Genomic DNA, 24,510 nt, shown 5'->3' on the forward strand with positions numbered 1-24,510 from the left:
AATTGTTTCCTGTTTTGCCATTACGGCTGGATTTAGGTTTCGACCTGCTTCTAAGAAACTGTTGGAGCTTCTGTCACCTTTCTGTCTAAATGATCCATGAAATACTGGTCGTACTTTCGTAGTTGTTTCCCACTTCACCTTATGTATACAACGACAACATCTTGTTGTAAAGACCGTAGAAGAAAGAATTGTAAGGATCGATGATTCTTGTATTTTAAAAACAGATGATGACTCATTTGCCTCGAAAATTCCTGTTGGTAGGATTTTTTCTCTTTCTCTACTTATTGAGAGTAAAAAAATAATTGGGAAAACGGGTTTTAGAATGGGAGTATGATCATGATCAAACTAATTTAGGCGCTTAATGCATTGTGTGTGAAATCGTGTGGGATTCAAACAAGAATGAGATCAAGTTTGACTTAAAGGACATTATAGTCTCGTCCCTTGGTTTCCACCTTTGCGAGACGTATATTTAGAGGTGGTAGTATTGGTAGCATTCCGCCACCAACTGTAGATCCCAGCAATTCCAGGTTGTTTCTTCTTATTGATATAATTAGTGATCTATATTCATTTTTCAACGAACTGTTACTTCCTTATCATGCTAAATTTTAATGATTGGAACCCAATAGAATCTTTAAGATTCAGAAAACTCGTACACCCACATATTGAGTTACCAACCCCCCGAGTTTTAATTGCACGAATAAAAGCCAACATCTTTATACAATGAGAAAAATTTATTGATGAAATACTGGTCCCAAAATGTGTGTATGTGGCTTCGAAAATAGAAAAATGGCTTTGAATAAGATCAAGCTATCGATTATTATAAATTAATATCAACAATCAAACGCTGTTTGTGTACACTTTGTTAGCAATTACTATTGAACCGCAATTGAACACAAAAAAGTGGTTGCTGAACAAACTGTGAAAAGTAAAACAAACAACCGAGTGTTTAATCGCACACTGTCGTTAACTCTAAAAACTTAGGCGATGTTAGAAAAATGAATTCCAATGAAATAACTACAGATATTGTTTGATTTGAAACGCAGTTAACATCGTAGTCGCTGGGACAGAACGCTCTCCATAACATTTGTATTGTCAATGTTGATTTATGCTATGAGAATACACCCCAACACTACAATGTGCTTTACTACACTGCCCTACACAAAACCACTGTTAAATGTGAAAGTTTACCACAATCAGGCTGCCAATGCAAAAAGAGAAACAATCCCTCGATTACTCTCCGTTTGACTCTTTTTAGATTAAATAAACTTACAAAAAGAAAACATTGTATTCCTATCTATATACCATTTTTATCATGACGTCTCTGTCTTATATCTCCTCTTTTTTTCTTTCCTATTCATTATTTTAAGATTTAATTTGCAGCATGTCTACTCATAACGCATAAAAGAGATTGGTGTCAAATGGACGCCTTTCGTTTTAAGGTTACAACTCCCAAATAAATGACCCAATTTGATTTATTTTCTGTTTTTATTTTTCCAGTGCTTTTCTCCATTCCCAGTATTAAAATTTTTTATTTTAGAAGAAATGTTTTACCTGGTATCGAATATCAAAGTTTCGAGAAAATTTAGGGAAGAGCCTATGATATTGGGTAAATTGGGGCATTCTCAGATAAGTGTATTCAAACTGTTGTGCAACGGCACAATGATACCTGGCAACATCGAAAGGGAAGAGGATGAGAAAGCAGAGCAACAGACGACGGGCAGTAGAGAGCAAGAACCTCAAGAAGAATCACGTTTTTTTCTCGTTCTGATCCGTTCCGTGAAATAAAACCTGTTTCTCGTTTCATCGTCTATTTGTTCCCTGTGACGCGAGTAGTTCACACAAACATCGGAATTTTTTTATGAAATGCTATTCGCATTTGATAATGTAGTATATTAGAATTTTTACATTTGAATAAATCGGAAAAAGATAAAGTTTTTTTTCAGCAAAAGAAACTGCTTCTCACAGAAGGGTAATAAATCAAGGGGGCATGATTTCGGGATATATATTACTTAAATAAATTATCAAGAAATATTGATGGCACGAAAATCCACCTCCCTAGTCCCCACCCACTGATTTGAATGTTGGACACATCAGCTGTTAAATCATCCAAAACAACGTCCTATTTTAAATGCTGCGTTGATTCGAAATAATGCTCAGAAAAAAAAATTAACTGTAAACGAAAAAGAAATTGAAAAAGAATATGTCAGTATGTTTAAAACTAAAAAAAGTTTTAAATAAATTCAGTTGAAAACAATATGGAAACAATTTCACAATTGTGCTTCACAACAAAGTAAAAAGTGCTCGATAGAATTGTGAAAGATTTGGCGACATCCCGTAAGAACGAATAAATTGAAGAACAAAATGCAAGCGCCACCGCCACCCCGCCTAACAGTTCACCAGTGCTGAAGGTCTTCGATGCAGAAGACCATTTGCTGTCCAAAATTTGCCAGCAGTGCACATATTTCTAAATAAATAAATAATAATATTGCAAAAATGGCGGACCACAAGCGGTGGCTTTGAAAATACCCAAGCCTTACTTCGCAAGCTTTGAATTCTTGTTATCGTGAATCAAATCATATGATTGAAAAGAGGCCTATACTTATTTCGGTTAGAAGAGATTTTTTGTAGATTAATTTTCACAAGTGCAAAACTGCAAAGATTAAGATTTTTTGAAAAGTGCAATTCTAAAAAAACCTAGATATTTTTTAGTGCCCTGATTTCAGAAATAAGTCTTTCTTTTATAATTGTAATACGACATTCTTTTATTTATAAAAAATCAAAGTAGTTGTCAATCTTTCTTGTGTTATTTATAAACTCAAGTTTATGTCCATAATTGAGAAAAAATACATTTTATTTTCTGTACGTCGTCATATCAACAGTTTTTGTGATCAGCTCTCATTTGGCTAGCCGAAAATTGTTTTTTTTTAAAGCCCATTGGCTTCTCCTCGTCAATTTAATCGCCGCCCTTTCATTTTGAGAAGCCCAAAAGCTCTTTCCACGATATGACGGTCTGATTTTCAGTACTCAGTTTAATTCAAGCTTGTGCTGAGAATGTATCAAATAGAAACAAAGAGATTATAATTTTGTTTTTAATAATCACAAATACTGTTATTACCTGTTCTAGTTGCCCACGATTGCGGAAAGGAGTTAACACTTGTGCCAATAACTTGTATGTGGGGTCAGCTATTAGATGATTATCTGTTGCAATAAGTTTTGGCCCAATAGCTCTAGATGGTGAACTGTTTCGAAATATTCTGGCATCATGTATGGATCCCGGCCAGCCTACACTGATGTCTATGAACTTTAGCTCCTAACCAGCTACAGCTTGCACTTTGATCGTTTTTTTGCATTTCCTACTAGTATAAGCAGGGAGTTCTTGCAATGGCTGCCGTATTTCAATCTCGGAGCTATCCAATGCGCCTTTAATTTTTTTCCAATTGTTATGTGTTCCAATATTTAGTTTCTACAAATTTGTTTCACAAGTGTATATGTAATATATTACGAATGGTATTTCGTAGATGAAATTTCTCGTTTATTTGCTAAGAATCTATCGTTTGTTTTTGCTAAGTTTTTCATAACTATTTCTCAGCAAGCTCCTGAACATGCACCTGCGTAAGATCCTCCACAAGCTTTTGAGGTTTTTGACAACTTTGTTGGCTGGAAATCTTGACATTGTTGGGCTCTCGAGCATTAGGAGTTGCTTCAAAGTTTGCAGAGACAGAGCGTGTTCTTGTTAAAGCCTAAAAAAGTTTGATCTAACAAAAGCAAAATAAAAATTTTAATTAGTGGAGCTTGCAAATTATTTCTGAAATTTATGGAACTTACCGGAAGGGAGACCAGCTAAATCTGCCGATCCCATCGCATTTACCCGTCCAGCAATCAACGCCAATCCAGCCGCAAAGGGCAAACAAGCCGATCCATCAGCTACTGTTGATGCATCAGCCTCACCAAACGCAAGTGATGATCCAGCATCTTCAGCCGATCCAACTGAGAGAAAAAAAAACAATAACCTTTATGTTATTTAAATATTTAATTTTTCTTTACCATCAGCTCCTGACGCACCCGCAAATCCAGCAGCCGGGACCCGCCAAGTCCAAACAGTATCGTTGTAGAAGGAGATAGAAGATGAACACCCGCATATTAAGATGCACCTTTTTCCTATCGCAATGCCAGAATTCTCATACGTGCCCCCGCATTAACCGTCAAATAACAGTAAAGAAACAAGCAGCGTGAAGAAAAAGCAGCTGAGTTGAATAAAAACCACGTCATTCAAATAAAAAGAAGAAGCATTGGGGAAGAATGGTCCACAAATGAAGACCAGCATCATCTTCCGAATCAAATATACTCCAATAAGTGAACAACTTTCCTCCATTGTCTCCTAATTCTAAACAAATTAAATTAAATCATTTATTCTTTACGATGAAAATAGTATAAATAATAAGTATTCTTACTCTTTGTAGTATTCTTGAATTGGCTATGGCATCCAACACAAAAGTAACTGTAGGGTACGCAAGAATAATGGGACTTAACTTTGTACGTAATTTTCTGGTTGCATAATCTACAAAAAGGTAATTACATTTAATTGCTGAAAATGTATTTTTAATAGAAAAACACTTTCATTTGCAAATCATAAAAATTTAAAAAATATATTTCTAACTTGCCATTTATAAAGAATGTATTCCACGTCATTAACTCCTGGCTGTTTTCACTTTTTACAAAACACTGTTCAAACAACGTGTTCCATGATATTCAAATTTTTCATAGGGATGGAAATATCCAGCCCTTCTCAAATATATTTGTATCGAAACCCAGGAGTAACGCAGGGTTTTACTAATACCATGACCAATCATTTGCTATAAACGTTTCCCCATGATATAACCTGCCTCTGCCTGAGAGCGATTAATCACGGTAGTCATTGGAGAGCCTAGAGTAACTTTGCGATTACACTGAAAATTCACTCTCAAGAGTCGAAAAACTTACTGACCAATAAATACTAAACCAATATCCTTTTGTCATGGTGCGAAGAATTACCCAAGGAAAGGCTTCGCCTAATTCGCAGACTCAAGCCTAGGTGTTGACTAAAGTCCGATTAGATGCAAGTGTATCAGGTGCCATTTGCTTCTTCTACGCCGCAGGTAAACTGACTAGAAACGCTTTAACGATTTTAATTCTAAAATCTCACATGAAATCAAACTTTGTAACAGTATCTGAAACGCCAAGTGGATTCAAACAAATAACCAAAATACATGGCTAAAGGGCAGCTTACTATCTCATCTGGGTCTCAAGATTGTCAAGGTAATTGTGGTTTACAACATTGTAAGACTTGAGTATAACCAAATTCTTGAATAATTGTGCTACCCTGCCTGTTTGATCGCACTGGTCAATTGTCTAAGCCTTATCCCCAGGAATACATCGACATCGACAGCCAACTTGTGATAAGGAAGTAAAGAACCTGATGCAAGTTGAAGCATTCCAATGGCCGAAGACGGAATAAAGAATACGTGCTGGATGAGGTTGCCGCTTTGGTCGAACTGGTCAAATAGTTTCGCAAGCTGAGCAGAACCAACAAATTCACTAGACTATCCAGAACCATCGCCCTGGAAAATGCCGATAGCAGAAACAAGTTGCTCAGATGTTGGAATAAAGAAACACCTTAACGGAGTTGTACGAAAAATGCCTTCGACTGCACGCCAAATACAACGATGTTGTTATGAGTGGGGATGACGAGGGACAGGAACTAGGATTCAGTCAGTGAAAAATAGAAGAAGCTCAACAGGAAGTAACTAGGACGGTAGACGCTTATGTCGTGGAAGCCGCCCAAGCAAAAAAAAATAGGCCCACTGGAGGAAGACAACAGAATGAGTCGTAAGCCTGAGGACGGCGATGCTAGCTTATCCTACAAGCGAAAGGCGGGAGGTGAGAGGTGAGAGACGGCAGTTGGAAGGAGGCAGGGCCGGACAAACGGTAAGGATATGATGAAACGGATAACAGCCGAAGCATAGAGTTCTCTGCACCTCGGGCTTCAAAATACTGGACGCAAGACTTATAAGAGGGCCTGCAGCATGCCCTTCGGTCTAAAGTAAAGGTCAAGAACGAGCAGCTTCGGCTGTCACCAAAAGAAGCGCGAGGGAGAGATTATAAAAATGACGACTAGACTGGGTGGGAAATTGGACAAATGAGCCCTTCACTAGATTACTAATAACTCGGCCAATCTAATCAGAAATGTAAATTCCTTTTGGATTTGTATTGAGGGATGGCCCAGCAATCCTTTGGGAGAATTAGCTGTTTTTATATGTTCACTTTTTCCCATAAAGCGATACCAAAGACCCCCCCCCCCCCCTAACTAATGGATTTCTTGTATTTTTTTATTCTTTTTTTATATTTTAAGTTTTATTACTACTAGTTGTTGGAAGGGGGCGAACTTTAATCTTGCTGGTACAAACCATCTCCATATCAGCAATTGGAGTTCTCAAAGTTTGTTGTGTCAGAGTAGAAACCAAAACTGGGGGTAAAGGAAAAGCCGCAATCGGAAAAGGATTATGGCTAAGTAAAACTGCACGTTCTGGGTTCTGAAGCAGCTGGTTTTATATATTCTTAAGCTGGATAGCTGTCGTAGCTGTTGTTACTGGATGAATGAAGAACTACGAAAGATGTCGTCAAACTCGAAACGATTTGACAATGTTCTATTTACATCTTTTGGAGAACCATAATATCCAGTGCTAGAAAATAAAATAATTTACTGACCATACTAAAAAAGGGAACACCAATTAATATGACTTGTCAACTTTTCTTTTCCCTTAAAAAAGTCCATCTCGATCTAGTGTTCCGACCCGTGGAGGGTTATACGGGCTATTGTATTGGGTCAGGCAAAAAAAGGACATTCAATGGACGGTCTTTCTAAGGGAGAACTATTTTTTTGTGTGGGTTTTAGTGTTCAGCATCTCTCAGCCTTCGATAGTCTGTCAATACAGTTCATTCTAAGTGCAAAAAATTAAATTTAAAATATTAGATTTCCAGTAAAATAGTGAGGTATTCATCTACTCATGTCAGAGCAATTAGAAGTAGTTGGCAGGAACCCATTTGGGTTGGTAGGTTTTATCATGTTGCGCCACGTTTATTAACCGTTTATTAGCCACCTCTCTCGATTGGTGTATTCTGGCGTTATGTGGTAGACCACATAACCAAACCTTAAAATTACAGACTCCCATGGTTATCACCTAGCGGAGAAGTCGTTTCACTAAACTGAAATGAGTTTTTTTTTACCAGAGGTTTTGACACATATGTCCTAAAGCTTAACATCCTTTTGTCAGCGATAACAGATATACCCCACGAGTTGAATTGCGAAATGTGTTTCGGCAATCACATCGTCTGCCAAGAAGAAAATCGTGTCTCTTTGTCTGTGTCTACCAATTTCGTTTTATTTCCATATTGACTTGTTTACAAAAATTTATCTTCCGTTTTTCTTATTCAACTAGCAAAAAGTTGGAAAAATTTGAATGTATTGTATGCATTACTATTTAATATAAATCTCTACCAAGACATATCAGTTTTTAATTCATATATTACACAATCAGTGTCAGTCAGGTTGTTCATGAGGAGAAAAAAAAGTTTTTTCGAAGAAATTGTTCAGTTCCTCTCTATTATAGGGATGGGGAAGAAAGGTACTGGTAACTGGTCGCTTCTTTCCTGTTTTTCACAGTCTCTTCCCGACGACAGGCGTTGATGCGGCGTGATCAGTGCTTGTGTCGAAATTCGCGTGCTTTTATTTGTTGTTTTCGATAAGTTAAAATGGGCACGTTAGATCGACAAACAATTTGGAAGCGCACACTTATTCAAATTGATACTGAAAATGAGAAAAATTTGAACAAGAGTTACTAACTTGTTTGAATCCATCAAATGCTTTGACAATCGAGTTTCCGTACACTGAACGGTCCGAGCACACAAAAATGTATGACTACAGAACGGGTTCATGAATCAGTGGTTCTTTTTAAATCTTTTTGTTTATTTTAAAGTCTTCTTCAGTGTTTCTCCCCGCCAAGTGTGTTTGGGCTAGTCACGTTCCCCTCCTTCCATAAGCTCGTTGAGAATCAAGCAATTTGGTTCTAGGGAATAGCAAATATTTAAATTTTTAGCAATTTTCAAATTTATATTACACGATAATGTTAAACAATGCGAAACAATGTTAATATGATGTAGAATAATGTAAATATTTTGTAAAATTTATCAAATTTTGTTGGTTTTTTCAACAAAATCTCACAAGTAAACGTTGATTCGGGCTCCACATCCAATCAGTGCATCGGTACAGATACCAAGAAAGGTGAAAGGGTAGATCTTATTGAAATTTCAACCGAAAACTTGCAGCACTACAAGAAGACTAAAGGATTGCGGCAAGCCACTTGGGAAGGTGAGATAACCAGCCCGACTTTTGCGAAACTGAGAGTAAAAGCTTCCAAGGTCTGTATAAGATTATGATGTAAAAGCAACAGTACATTCATTTCTAAATTTTAATACCGTTCTAGATACAAAAAAATTCCGAAATTCTATGCGTTACGATACCTGTTGTATTAAAGGAATGTATATAAGTAGAACCAACAGTTTGGGATACTATCGGAAGATTTAAGACGACGGATGTTTCAATAGTTAAAATCTTTCCAGCGACCGAAGGCGATGAGATTAACTATTTCAGCTTCATTAAAAGAATGCAAGACAGCAGACATTTTATCGAACTTCGGCCTTTGTTAATGCTAAATGAGCAAATGTTTTTAATTTTGATGCCAAAAGGCAGTTCAATTCCACAAGTGCTGTCCTCTATTTCGGAAGCCACTCAGAGTAAGTCTATTTCTATAATTTTGAAGTTGTTTCCTTAGTATTTTTTTCTGTTTTGGAGATCTTTGCACTAAAAAATCCGGTCTGCTGGTCGGTATCTTGCTTCAAAAAGGGACAAACAGTAAACCCGTTGTCGGTTCCGCTGCAGCTGTTTATAATCCTACCGTTAGCGCAAAAGCTTCTAAAGACTAGTTACCGTAAAAGAAAGCTGCCGAATAACGAAAACACTCTACGACGTTCTTGACAGGTGTCCGTCTTACCAAGAAATGACTCCTACGTCGAAAATTATGACAACCAAACTCTATGACTACCAAAAGTGGAGACTGAGTTGGCTCTTGTGGCGTGAAACTGAATCGCCAAAAGGTGATTGTGGTTGTGATTTCGATGCATCCAATTACCCTAATCAATCATATTTTGTAGGAGGAATTTTAGCAGACGACATGGGCTTAGGGAAAACACTGAGTATGATTTCTCCAATCGCTTATCAGAAAGAAAACCAGCCCATACTGCCTTCTGACTCGAATATTAACGATCCCAATGGTGGAACGCTCATCATTTGCCGTCTGGTGTTGTTGGTATTTTAATCTTATATAAAAATTTACATAAACATAGACATGCGTGGGAAACAACCAACTTTTCGAGATAAATATTATTTTTTTAATAGGGCATTGGAACAAGATATTCGGAAACATTGTGTGTCCCTAAGCGTGGCGGTTTATTATGGAGCTGTAAAAAAGCGAAAAGAAATGCAACTTACGCTACACACATACGAGATTGCGTTGACTTCATATGGGGTAAATATTATTCTTACGAAATACATTGTATTTACCTAAAATTTTATTTTAAATTGTGTAGTCAATTAAAAGTGAACTGTCGGGTGGGGAGAGCCCAGTAAGCGTGAAAAATGACAAAACTCAGTCTATACTGGTTCGAATTACATTCTTCCGCGTTATTTTGGACGAAGCTCATGTTATTCAGTCGGTCGTGCTCAAGCTCTTGCTGCTGCTGCTGGAAATGCTGCTGCTGCAGCACCAATTCGGGCTCCAGTCGGTCGCGGTCGAGCTCTTGCTGCTGTTGCTGGAAATGGTGCTGCTGCAGCACCTATTCGTGTTCCAGTCGGTCGTTGTCGAGCTCTTGCTGCTGCTGCTGGAAATGCTGCTGCTGCAGCACCTATTCTAGCTCCAGTCGGTCGTGGTCGAGCTCTTGCTGCTGCTGCTGCTAATGGATATGCTGCTGATGGAGCACCTATTCCAGTCGAAATTTCACCTATTCTAACATGTCATAAAGAAGTGCTTTACGACATGTTCAACTTTTTGACAAAGCATGTTCGGGCAGCAGCTATTCTTAAAAGCGTCGAAATTGAAGGTGGTTCCCGAACAACTATAACTGTACCCGGTATGAAATTTAAAAAAAAATTTGTTATTCATCTTTTTCATTCTTTTCTTAACATTGTTACAGGTGACCCATTTGTGGCCATTTTCTATGCCCATAACAATCGGGTGTCGGAAAACAAAAGGCAATGTGCCACCATATTTGTTAACCACCTGATTGTTATGGGTGCAATGACCATTGATGGTCAAAAAGGAGAAAAATTCAAGGACTATGTCGACAGCCTAGAGGCTGTAAATGCGTCAAGGGGCTACTTCACAGTCCACAATGCCCGTACAAAAGTGGATAATTTCCTTGACCGCAAAGTGATGAAAAGTGAAACTGGAGAACCGGGGGCATATTGCTGCTACCTGCGGTACCTTCACAATAACCAAAGTAAGTTAATTTTAGAAATTCCAAAATTTTAACTGTTTTATAATTTTTGCAATTTTTTTTAGTCGCAGTTTACGCAGAAAAGATCGCTTCCCGTAAGCAAGAGGCTCTTAATCTAGCTTATCTGGAGTTTGCTGAAAAAATGTTCGCAACTGGATTAATTCCGGCTGCTCGAGCCTAAATACTTTCTGAATTGTTCTAAACATTTTGATTTTTTGAAAGACCAGACCTATAGACTACTAGTCTATAGCTCTGGTTAGAATCAGAATTTCGCTCCACTAATTTTTTTTTCATTGGAAGATAGATATTCTCACAAACCCTATAGCTATAGCTAGAGCTATAGACTCCTAGTCTATACTGTGTATCAGATTTCCTTCTTTACGCTCCTATATTTTTTTTTATTGGAAGAGGGTTTTTCTCACAACCACAACACAGAACTTTTTGTTGTAAAAACACAAAAATACAAAGAAGTTTCAAATTAAATCAGCAATACGAATTCAACTTTATTTGGCAACGTAGCATAACTTTTTGGCCATTGTGTTTGTGTCAATTTATAAAATTTATAAAATTTTGTCAATTTTGTAAAGTATTTTAACAGGAATGGGATTGTTTGGTTGGTGAGGAATCTGGGGTTCGTTAAGTAATAGCTCTAGACTGCTCACTGTGAGTGGTATGCGATGTTGCCAAATAAGATATTAATGTTTTGAAAAAAACAGAAAACAGAACGTTGTGCCTTATCTAAAACTCCTGAAAACCCATAAAATAAATTGATATATCGATTGAAAATATATATATTTTTTTTTTAATTCTTACTGTGTTGAGTTGGCCCATTTACAACTCAGACATAGTCTGTTACAATTTGGCGCGTCTGCGCAATTTGCTGAGACATGGCAGCTTTGTCAGGGGTATGGAGAGGAAGGTATGGGGTCTCTCCATACCCCTGGCTTTGTTAAACACACTTTCCGTGCCGTGTCTAGAGTAGGCTCAAGGCATCATCTTATTGGATAAAATGTGGCTTCACCTGATTTTTGGCAACGTCTATTGGGAGTTTGACTGTGAGCAAACTTAGGGTTTGGGATGAAACGTCTTCATCTCCAAGTTCGAAGCATACTACTACGGCGCACAAAAAATTAAAAGATCGCTGGAAGTGTAACTCCGCTTTTAGTTATGCCCACTAAGTATGGCAACAGATCTCCAGCTCGATTTAACGAATGTACTTTTAAGTTACGCAGCAGGCCATCCTAGTGATGATATTACGCCTAAGACAGGTCTGCTCGCATCCGGCTCTGGTTCTAACGATGTTTGAAGACGCTGATTCGGAATTCACGGGTTTTTACGCCGAGAGTTGGAGCGACGCATATTTCCATAAAAAACCCCTGTTTTCCGAAGAGAAAAAATGGGCACAAAACTGAAATACATTCTAGATGAAGTTCAGAGGATTCTTTCGGTCAAAGAAAAAATTGTGATCGTCTCTCAATGGACAGCAATGCTGGATCTTATAGCTACTCGATAATCTTTCTATCTTCTATCAAATCATAAAAAGGAAACATACCTGCCAACCAACGCACAGACATAGTAGATGATTTTCATGGATATGAAACGGGGCAAAATCTAATTGGTGCGAACCATCTCTTCCTGGTCTATCCCCACTGGAATCTTCAATTAGAGGTACAAGTTACAGATCGGATCTTTTGAATCGGCCAGACAAAAAGTGTTTATGCTCAACGAATCGTGATTAAAGACTCGGTAGAAGAAAAGTGTTGGCACTGCAGTTAAAGAAGATAGCCACTGCCAACATTATCATCACGGGAGAAAGGAATAACTCCAACGCGACTTAAAGTCTGGAAGACATACAAGACAAGATCGTAAACACTGACGAGAGCGAATAAAAATTCAACAAATAGATTTTAATTCCTTTACTAATGGATACTGAAAAAAAATAATTACTGCCCTTTTTTCCTCCTTTGTACGAAACTTTTGCTTTTGAATGTATCACACCCAATTCGAATGTTTCATTCTCGCTCAAAACTTAAGCAACTATTAACCTGTAAAAATTGAGTACAAATGGTTTGTTCTTCTCGTCTCTGTAAACACATTTTCTTCGTCTCGTTCGTTCGTCTCCAATACAAATTTGATATACTTAAATGTTATTAATTCACAGAATAAATAACAATCCATTTCGCTTATTGAATAAATAGTCAGTAAAAACATACGTCATCCGGTATATCTTGATTGAGATGATGGGGCTGTTCAACACTTTCACTTGCCATATGTACGAACAAGTCATAGAACAAGTGAAGAGAGAAATTCCCCAAAAAAACGAGAAGAATGAAGCATATATCTACAATACGTTATGACAAAAAAAAGGTGAATTCACGTCTGAGTGATGAAAGCTTGATGGGATAAAAAAGAAAAACATTCACTTGCACTTCTTGCTATTTCTCAAATTTCATTTTGAATAAGCGGAAAAAAAGACCAGAACGCAAGTGAATCTCCCTCGGAGAGAGGTCGTCGGTAATAAGTGGTTGACGTTGGACAAAGGTCGCCGTCACGCGGACTCCTCGGCTCCCGCTTCTTCCAATTCAGATCAAACAGCGCATCAAAGAGTATGGCCAAACATAGGCTACGTATATTATCCGTGTGAGAGACTGCAAACAGGTGAATTAACACCATATGCTGTCTCACACGACGGACAAAACAGCGCAGCAAACAGTTGTGGCCACACACTTGCTGCGCATATAATCCGAGATCAGATTACATACGGGAGCTTCAGAATACGATGTCAGCTTCTAATTTGAAGAATATATAAAAATCAATTAAAGTACCTAAACGAAACAATTTCATCTTCCCATTCTTACTTTTGGTCACCTGTAAGGCCCATCATTCAGGAATAAGAAAGATCGGTTGATCAATCAAATTATTTTATTTTATTTGCAGCTCTTTCACTTGCCCTACGTGATTTTGTGTGTTGCAAAATAGTGGAGTGACAATCAGCCACAAAGCAGAGAGGAGACAATAAATATTTCCAGTGAAAAAGTAATTACATATGGTTTAAATAAATCACATGCCAGATGAACGAATTTTAGATCAGCTGGCTTTCACAACTGTTCTTAACTTAGACTAATCTCATAAACAAAATCTAACCCTATCAAGAGTAACTCTACAAAAATTCTCAACAAGGAAGAAGACTATCACATTAGGAGAGTAAACGATATCCATCAAAGAGCTATCAGTCGGTGATTTTATTGCCGGAAAAACAAAACTACCATCCACTTCCGCATTAATCTTCCAATACAGATCGAACAGCGCAGCAAAGAGTATGGCCAAACATATGCTACTCATATCATCCGTGTGATTTTAGACAACAAATACGTGAATTAACACCATATGCAATCTGACACAACAGAAAAAACAGCGCAGCAAACAGTTGTGGCCCCACCTATGCTGCGCATATAATCCGAGGGGAGATTCTCTTCGGGCTTCAAACGGGTCTGGATTCCGATGATGGGTCAGAGTCGGATGAGGAAAACACGGTCGTCTTCTTAAGCGCCCACCATCAAATCGGGGAGAGATCCACATGCAGGCCGACACTCTGCGAATAGCAGCACATCATGGGAGAAATGACAGGGATATCCTCCGCTTTCAAAATCTGTTTTACATGGAAATTTAGAAAAAGAAGAACATATTAGAGGAAAAACACTTGGACAGGGTAAAACGAAAAAACAACACCAAATAAGAAGAGCTGTTGTATAGCAACACTCTAAATGATGATAAAAAACGCAATACCTGTCAACAAATACCGAATTATGCAAATTTCAGCTTCCAACTTGAAGAATACGTGTCAGCATGAGCACAAAGTATCAGGCATTATCCACTCCACCAACATTCGTCACGAATTGCACCAACGCTATTTGACGTATGATCTACTTGCATCTAAAACTGTCATAAATAAATTTAAATTATTTGGAAAAAACTTTTCAAGTTTTTTGTCAGTTGTTCTTCCATAATATAGAAGAACAACTGACAAGTTGTCACTCAGGTATATTTGTTGTTTTTTTTCCTTTGTTTATCTTTCTCGTCCAACCTTTCGAGTACACCCTTCACTTCCTCCTGATGGCATTCTTCTTCCTGGAAATTATATTCTATCTCTTGCAATTCCATTTTTACCCGAATCCTTTGATTGTGTTCTTCTTCACCCTACTTCCTGAAATCTTCTCTTGTGAGTATACTTAAGTAAAAAAATCCAATTAGAATCTAGATTACAATTTATAAGTTGATTGAAAAATTATGCATGCATTATACCTTTTCCTTAGGTACCAATTTGTCGAAAACCACTTTATCTACTGTCAATGCCTTGGTTGCTGTTTTGTTACTACAGGTTTTCTCAAATTTACATTTATATGAAACTTAATTGATGCCATTAATTCCCATCAGATAATTACCGTCAGGATAGTCGCAGAAGTAACAGATGAATTCCTACTCATAGTACATGATGTAATTGGAATGATATACTTCTTGCCAATATCGTGGCCCAAATTTGTAAGTACTCAATGGATTTCATGTATGACACTGTGCTTAGCTGACATTTTTTACATGGCCTTATAAGTGACAGAAGAGTTCCAACTCATATATGACATGATGATTGATTATCTGGCAGCTTCGTCTAGGAAAAAGACTACAAAGTTGAAATGTAAAAAAAAAAAAACGAAATGTCTGATCGTCGTATCTCATCCAACTTTATCAAAATTGTTGACGTTACAGTTTAAAAGGTATAAAATCTTTTTAATTAAGTTTTTGATAATGGTGGGAGAGTGGGGGCTTTAATTATGAAGAGTAGAGCGGTCCAAATTTGTTCAAACCTTGGTTGTTGTCTCTTTGATAAATTCTCGAGTATGCCTCCTAGTCTCAATGCTGCATTCCATGTAGACATTTTCCATCAAAATCTGTAATGTGTTTTTGTTATTTCTCTTTTCCCATCAGTGTGGTGACTTTAGTTGATTATGATAATGACTGGCTATTACCAAAGGAAAAAAAGCTTTGCAAATGATTTGTACCTATCTTTGACTAGATTTCACAGGTATTTTTGATGATCAATGATTGTGTATGACCCATAGATAGCTAGAGTAAGGGTTCAGGAGAATGTAGTCACTAACCGCAATGAATAATTTTCTTTGCAGATACTCAGCTTGTTGTCCTCCTTACTAGCTCTCTAAGCCTAATTAATTCTTTCGGTTGACCTTCTCCTATCTGTTGTTCTGCGTACAAAGCCGAACCATACTGCCCCAGTCTCATGTCTCCTCCAGGTTATATATTTTTTCCGACTTCGTCCTATAAATATGAGTTTTTATGTATATTCTGCTGGCAAGTCGACATTTTTTGGCGTATTTACTTGTTTATGGTTTTATTTATCAATTACCGATTCATTTTAATGTGTTTTTCATTTATATCCCCCTTTCTTCCTCATTCTGATCTAATAACACCGTCTCTTCATCATCACCCTCTACGTTACGCTCCTCATGGTAATCCTTCTCCTCGTCATCTTCAAACCAGATTTGGGATCCGTCGATCCTGTCAATCGCAGGATCCCACCCGCCTTCCTCTTCTTCATCTTCACCTTCTTCTTCTTTTCCCTCCTCTTCTTCATCTTCACCATCTCCGTCTTTTCCCTCCCCTTCTTCATCTTCACCTTCTTCGTCTTTTCCGTGCAAAATTTGGTATTTCTTCATAGGTATTGCTATTATTTCCGTCATCACGTGTGTCACAATATAAAAACGCTTCTTACTAATTTGTACAGGACGATTACAGCGCTTATTGTAGCTTTCGGGCCGTACACCTTGCACGACATTTACTTTTCCGTGTCGGATGACTTCCTCCGTATTTTTCATGTCTCTGTATTGTCCCGGTCCAGCCTGGGCTGAGGGTTAAACATGACCGGGTTTGTGGACTCTGCCTCAAACCAATTCAAATCGGATCTCCTTGGATTATATGCGCAGCATATGTGTGGTCACAGCTGTTTGATGCGCTGTTTTTTTCCGTTGTGTAAGATGACATATGGTGTAAATTCACCTATTTGTAGTCTCTAATCACACGGATGATAATGCGCAGCCTATGTTCAGCCACATTCTTCAGTCCGCTGTTTGATCTGTTGTGGGAGATGGATATGGTAATAAGGATGTGGTGATTGATAAATATGGTAATTGAGAGATATAGTAATGATATCAATTGTTATATGAATTTATTGATGATGGTGAATTGATCGATGATGATGAATGAAGGACAATAATAAATAAAAGAATGGAATGATGGATGATTGTTTTGATTGATAGATGGTAATTGATACATCGATGGATATGATATTTGATGCAAATTTCGTCCTAATTTTGGTACAGGTTAAATAGGGCGTTCACTGATGTTACACCTTGCCTTATTTTAACATGATTTTCTTTAACGAGTTAATATTATAAAGCTCAGTATAATTGAAAAAATATTAGGATTAAATGAGTCAGTAACAAAATATCGAAATTAAAAATTGCTTCTAGAATGTTTTTAATAGACTAATGGGCGAGCAGGTTTTTTCATGTTGCTGTGATCCTACGTGTTCGCCTACGTTACCCATGTTACTGATGATGACCAATGGCCACTGGAATATAGTGAGCAAGTCTGTCATTTGTAAACACAGCGAAATAATATTTTCTCTTACCGCATTCTTTTCTCTGTGAAGGGATATTTTAAATAAATCACAGATTTTAGGTGCCCAACCGCTTAATGTTTTAGAAATGATCACCAAGAAAAAAGTTTTCATATATCTTCCCTTAGTTTATAATTTGGTCGAGGTTTGCTTAATCACCATTACGTCAAGATTCTGGTTTCTTCCGCAATTAAGTATCGATTAAGTATTTCGTTTTATGCTGCTTGCGCTCTCATCAAAACTTTATGATGACACTTTATGATGAAAAGAAATCTATTCCACCGTCATGGTTGGAGTTCGGAAATAGAGGGCCTTCAAGGTCATCAACGTTTTGGCTCCCAACGTTAAGCCAATACATCAAATGTCGTTGGTTATTGTTTTCCTATTTTCTTAACAAATGAAATTGTTAAAATATTAGGGATTGATGATTGGTTGACTACCCACTTAACGGTTAGGTGAACTTTACTATTTTAATGATCAATATAACAGTAACTGCCCAACGAAATATTTTCCAATGTCATGGGGGAGGGGCCAATGGCCATGGTTATGGGAATAGAGGATAGAGGGCAAAGCAAGGACAGTTACGTTTTTTTTATCTTGGCCGTAACTCACCAACGTTACAACGTAGTTCGTTAGATAAACTGTTTGAATTATAGCTATAGTATTGTAGCTAGTCACTTTGCATTATAGCTTTGATTGCAAAGCATAAAGAGGCCATGTCAGCTCTATCTGATACACCTTCCGTTCAGCTTCCTAAATGGATAAAACAATCATCCGTAACGCTGATGGTATGTCCCACAAGTGTTCTAGGTTCGTATCTTATTTGATTTTTATTTAATCCTAATTTGTTTAAATTTTATTACTTCTGTCCATTTAGGGCAGTGGAAACTGGAACTTGAAATAAGCATTGCAAGGCGCAGACCGTTGCTACTTTCCACGGGAAAGGACAAAAACAGCTTGAAGCGACACTACACGAGTGTGGCGTGGCGCTGACCACTTATTGGGTAAACAGATTAAAAAATTTAATGATCAGTGAAGAATATATATTTATAAATCTATCGTTTTAGATTGTTGCTTTCGAGATAAAACATTGTGGCCGTGAAGATATTACTGGTACTTACTCAAAACCTGTTAGTGATTTTACACGGCCGGAACTCATTCGTCAGTCAATATTGACTCAGATTGAATTCGATCCTGTTGTGCTGGATGAAGCACACACAATTCAAAATCATCAAACGAAGCTCTGTAGTGCTATTTGTCTTCTACGAGCATAAAGGAGATGGGCCGTTACTGGCACCCCTTTACAAAATAACAAGACAGATCTATTTGCTTACTTCTGCTTTTTACGAGCTTAGCAATTTGACGATCTTTCTGTGAGTAAACAACAATTTAATTTTTCTTCTTTGAAACTTTGTTTTTATTTTTAACCAGTGGATTGACTATGACGGGGAGTGCCTCAAACTTCTCGTTGAAACGGTTGTTTTACGTCGCATGAAGGACGACAAAATCCAGGAAACAGATTTGCCTCTGATTCCGATGCCGAAAAAGGTGCATACAAAATTTATACGCCAAAACAAAAATAATGGTTAAATTAATTTATTGCATTTTACTTATGCACATTCATAAAGTGTCAATCAAAATATCAAAAGAAGAAATAGAAGTTTATCAAAATCTACTCTTCATTATTTACGTAAAATTTCGGTAAATAAATTTTAATTTTGAGAGTCACTTTTAATTTACCTTGCTAAAATTGTTAAATGCCAATTTTTTTCTTTACGAACAGGGTGAAAATCCTCAACAGATTGTCTTAGTACTTCTTCTTCGTCTACGGCAATGTTGTTCCCACCCGGCTTTGATTGGGACCATGTTGGCTAAAACCGACTTCGAATGGATTTGGGCTGAGGAAGGAATGGCAAAGAATGCAAACTCCATTCTGGAAATGTCAAAAGAAAATCCAAAGGAAGTTTTGTCGAAAATCTTTGGGCCAGAAAATCCCGTCTTTGACCAAAGTTATGTCAGTTCCAAATTGAATTATAAATGATTATAAATTTCCCAAATTGCAAAATGTCCAGGACATCATTGACAAAAAGGAAAAAGTTGTAATTTTTTCCCAATGGACGGCAATGCTCGCCATCTATGCGCACCACTTTACGCCGGCTAGTTATCCCATTCAAGACTATTCCTGGTATGACCTCAAGCCGAACGAGAACAAAGATTTCCACTGATAAAATGTAAATATCGACGAAAAGATCACCCGTAAATTTTAATATTTATAAATAGATTTCATAGATTTTTTATTCTTATTTTATATTTCAGGTTTTACTAGTGTCCTTGTTGGCAGGAGGAACCGGACTTAATCTCATTGGTGCCAGCCAACCATCTCTTTTTATCGGACCAGTATTGGAATTCCCAAGTTGAAGCGCAAGCTGGCGACAGGATATATCGCGTGGGGCAGAAAAAAGAGGTTCATGTTTTTTAGTCTTTGTGAGATCTTGGTATATTGTATAAACGCAATACTATTAGAACACAATGTAAATGCAATAACTGAAACGGACATGGAAGGTAAGACCTTGCTGCGATGGGTTGTGAGCCCGAATGCCGCCTCTCAGCTTCTCCATCAGCTGCCGCGATCGCCGCGACATCTGTATCTGCATACAGCATTGCCTACAGAACATAAAAACTCTTCCCGAACCGACGGTCGGTATCCCTTCCGTGTACGGCCGACCAGGATACCTGAGTGTGGTAAAGAGTAAACATGTGATTGACATAACTAAACAGAACAAGACAGAAATATGATAATACATAACTGTGACGTATAGCAGCATAGGAACATGATAATTAAATGGAGAACATAACGCGCGGTTTGCGCGTTCGGGTGGTTTGGCGTAAAATTGCTTAAGGTCTATCCGGGGTTGCTCTTTCCCTGGTACCTCCACGTCCGCCTTTGCGTTGTGAACGTCTACTGGTAATGACGTGGATGTATCACTGCTCCCGCTCTCGATCTTTGTTGAAACCATCAAGCGGAGGAACCGCCTGTTACGCCGAAGCACACTGCCGCTGGCAAATTTTTCCCGATAGGACCGGTATTTTCCGACCGCAACGATACTCCGCTGTGGCTCCATAACTTCGTTTTCGGATCTTGGACGCATACTGGTGCAACAACAGGTAACGATGGCAGCGAGTGCGATCATAGGTCATAGCGGAATTTTGTGTTCACATCTGCTTCCACCTGACGCTCCCGCGCGGCCATGACTTCTTTCCATTGATTGGAGTAGGAAGATCGATGGGCGGGCTGCACCATTGACCGGAGCTGATGGCCGAATACAATTTTAGCCGGTGACAATCCCGTTTCCAGCACGCACGCCAGCAAGGAACTCTTCCGACGATAAATCCCCTGATGGAGCTAGCTTCAGTACTTACCACTCTTTCACGGTTTTTACAGCTGCTTCCGCGTGCCCATTGCTTTGGGAGTAATGAGGAGTAGAGTTGCCCCATACTACAATCAAGCACTTCAGTGCCGCTTGAAAAAGGCCCGCTTCGAACTGCGTGCCGTTGTCTGACCGGAGGCGCATTGGCACTAAATTAAAATTATTTTTATTAAAAACTCCACAAAATTGTTGATGACGGCCTGCATAGTCTGTCCCACTTTTAGGGTTTTTTTTTCTTTTTTGGCAACCTTTGGAATTGGATTGTGTTTCCTAAAAACAAATCGAAATCCAAAGTATGAATGAACAAAAAATTTTGTATATACCCCACCACTTGAAAAACCAATTTTTTGGACCCTAAAATTTTCTAAAAAAATATATAAAATTAACTACTATATATTTCTTTTTTACCTTTTGACAGTATGTGTAGTTATATGTTTCCAATAACTTTATCAAATTTCAATGAAATCGGATAAAAACTTAATACCCCACTCGTGGTTTTTATTAGGCAACCTTGATGAAAACGGGGGAGGGGAAACATAACGATAAGTCAGTAGGGCGCGAGGCGCTCTGCGAGAATGGCGGTTAAGAGAACCGGAAACTCAAAAACCTTATTAGATATTTGACTGGCCAGTTAAAGCGATAGACTTATTGTTCTAATAAGTGAAAAATCTAGTATGGAAAAGCCAAAATTATTGAAGATTCCATCGATCCAATGTTCAGTAGTAGTATGTATCCGCCTGCACCACCTCCCGGGCCGTAAGATAGTGGCGCCACTAATGAACCACCAGCCATCCTGACAATCGGTCGGCATAGACCAACACATGCAACGATCCGTGTTGAAATGAGTCTGCCGATACATCCTCAAAAACGTATGACGGCAATGGGTTCGCCAGTAATGGTTCTTGAGCTTGGCTAGCCAATCGTTCCTGGCAGATGTCACAACGTTCCACCAGCATCATTATGTTATTGGAGATCCCTGGCCAATACACAGTCTGTTGCGCTCGACGTTTGGTCCTCACAATCCCCTGATGCAACGAGTGCAATTTTGCTAGAATACCACGGCACGAAGCGGATAGAATCACGAGACGTGATCCGTATAACACGATATCGCCATCTGTCGACAACTGCTATCGGATAGACCAATATTGCCGGAGATGCGGTGAAGTGTGTGTCCGGTTGGTCGGAAATCCGGTCTCGATCACCGCTATCAAATCAGCATACTGGGGATCTGCTGCAGCCTCTGTCCGTAACTCCTCAATCAGTGTGTCCTGTAGATGGGGTGATGAAGCTGCGTCGTCTGCAGGGTCAATGATGGTATTGACGCCCTGGATGGCTACGTTGTACACTGAAAATGCCAGCTCCGTTCCAATGCACTCGTCCTCCGCCACGTCCCGTTTACCGGAGTGCGCGATAGCGCGTCCGGTCAAGGTATAATCAACACATAACCTGATTTTCCCGTTTGCGCCGCGAATCACTACTAACGGAGCTGCCCAATCCGATGGTTCACTAACTGGCACAATCACTTTTTCTGTAACTATATTATCAAACAAGGGGATAATATTATCCAACAAGGGCCCACCATTTGGCGGAGCTCATCCTTCTGGTTCAACACCGTCTCAAACTCTGCTGCAATGGCCGTTTCGATGAGAGAAATTTGCTCCGCACTGGGTTCCATCGGGATATAAACTCCACACGAAACTGCACAAAGAAAGGGGCCGCCAGGTAAGGGTTTCTATAGCTTCCGAAAGTGATGAAACGTCCGCTGCTGCCACCGAAGCTACCGATGGTTTCGGGTAATCCTGATGTAAAATGTTCAAACTGATGCAGTCTACCCGGCATAACAACATTCCGTTAATCTCGGGCAAAATACGGCCGTTATGCGGGTGTATCGGTCACCGTATCGCACTGAGAGATCCCGTTGCCCAATCGACAACAGAGAGGACGAACGGTCGGTCATTACCAAATCAAAAGACGAGGCTGACAGCTGTTTCTCAGATAACCCGATGGCCACCATGATGTCTTTCCCGCACACACTCACTTCAGCTCCGGGTCCGGAATGAAGTTGGTTAGCGTCACCGCTCCATCACCGTTGTCCTTCAGCACCTACAATGAGATGGTAGGAGATACACGACGCTTGTGAAGTGCCTGAAAATTTCCGATAATGATGTGCGCCATTTTGGATTTAGCGCCAATGCCAACGCCCTTTCCGCCTCTATCCTTTTCTCGATTAGGGAATTTAGGATAAAAATGATCCGGTTTACCACATGTGTGGCATGACTTGCCGCTTGCTGGCCAAGATTCCCCCTGGGCATGAGATATCCGGCCACACGAACTGCAGTCACCTTTGGATGAACGACGGTCTGGTTGAAATTGCTTTGCTGATATAGCTGCCATTCCCGATTGTCCACTGAGGGTGCGTTCTTTTGCCCGTGCTGATTCTTCACTACGACAGATGTTGACTTTTGCTTGCAATGAAGGAAACGGGATGGTGGCCAACAACTTCTTTTTTGTTTCCGAGTCCCGGGTTTCAGCAATAATGCGTGTCATGAGTCTCGTCTCTGAGCATGTTCCGCACAAATCAGCCGCATCCGCCAGACGACGCAATCCGATGAAGAAATCGTCAAATGGCTCCGACGGTCCCTGTCGACGCTCCTCGAAGGCTAGTCGGTCAAGCGCAACATTTCGCTTGGCTCGGATGTAGGGGAGACCGGGGCTATGTGGGACTAGGGGTCTAAAATGTACAGGACAATTTTTTATATGTACAATCTGTCTAAAAATTACGAAATATATACAGCGTATGTGAAATGGACAATCACTGATAAACATTGGTAACTTTCCCAAATAACGTGTTTTGGCCTCAATACTAAGTCCACTGGCATAATTAGACAGTGACATAGTTAAACACTAACACTATAACGAACTAATATATAAAGAAAACACATCATAACTTCTAAACAACCCCCTTTTCTATCACTATTTAAAAAAAAATCATATTTCGCAGAACTACACAAGTCACTCGTAGCAGACAGAAAACACATGAGTTGCTGCGTTGCCACGATGGCAACACATGTTAAAAATGATGTCGAACAGCTCTATACATGTGCACTCAATAGTAATGGAATGGAAGGCACAATTGAAGAGCAAGTTCAAGTTCTTCACTTGCAAAAAATAATTTGAAATATATTTTGTTTTGCTGAAGTTGTTAAAAATTACTTATTTTTGTTTATTCTATTTTAAAATAATTAAAAATGAATTTGAAGACGTCAATCTTAACACTGAGTCCACCACTCAATCAGGCCAAAATTGGGGGTTTTGCGGGTTTACAATTTTTTTAAAAGGGTGACGAAGGCATCGTAGCCAGTCTTCGTATAAACCATTTTGTGCAGAATTTTACGGAAAACCCAATGGTGAAATCTGCAATGTTCTAGCTAGCATAGTTTTTAAGTTATTTAATAAAAAATTGTAGTGTTTTTCTGATTTTTGACATCAGTTTTCGGGCAAACCAGACCTTTAAAAAAAAATCTAATTTTTCAGGATGAAAGATTTTTGCCCCCTCCAGAGACATCTCGCCCCGTTTTTTTTTTAAACGGTTATTAGCAGAGATATTGGCAATTGAAAATCTTGGAAATTTTTCGACATTTTCTGAAGATTTTCGCCATTGACAGACGTCATTTCTCCACGCCATCTAGCGGCCGATTTGAAAAAACAAGGGAGATCTGCTATTCTTCTGGCCATTAATTTTTTTTTTTCGAACTTCAACTATCGATAGCCAACCAAGCCCAGCAGTTTTACATCGATTCCATTCTT

The sequence above is a fragment of the Daphnia pulicaria genome, chromosome 2 (assembly GCF_021234035.1).
Source record: "Daphnia pulicaria isolate SC F1-1A chromosome 2, SC_F0-13Bv2, whole genome shotgun sequence".
NCBI classification, from domain to species: domain Eukaryota; kingdom Metazoa; phylum Arthropoda; class Branchiopoda; order Diplostraca; family Daphniidae; genus Daphnia; species Daphnia pulicaria.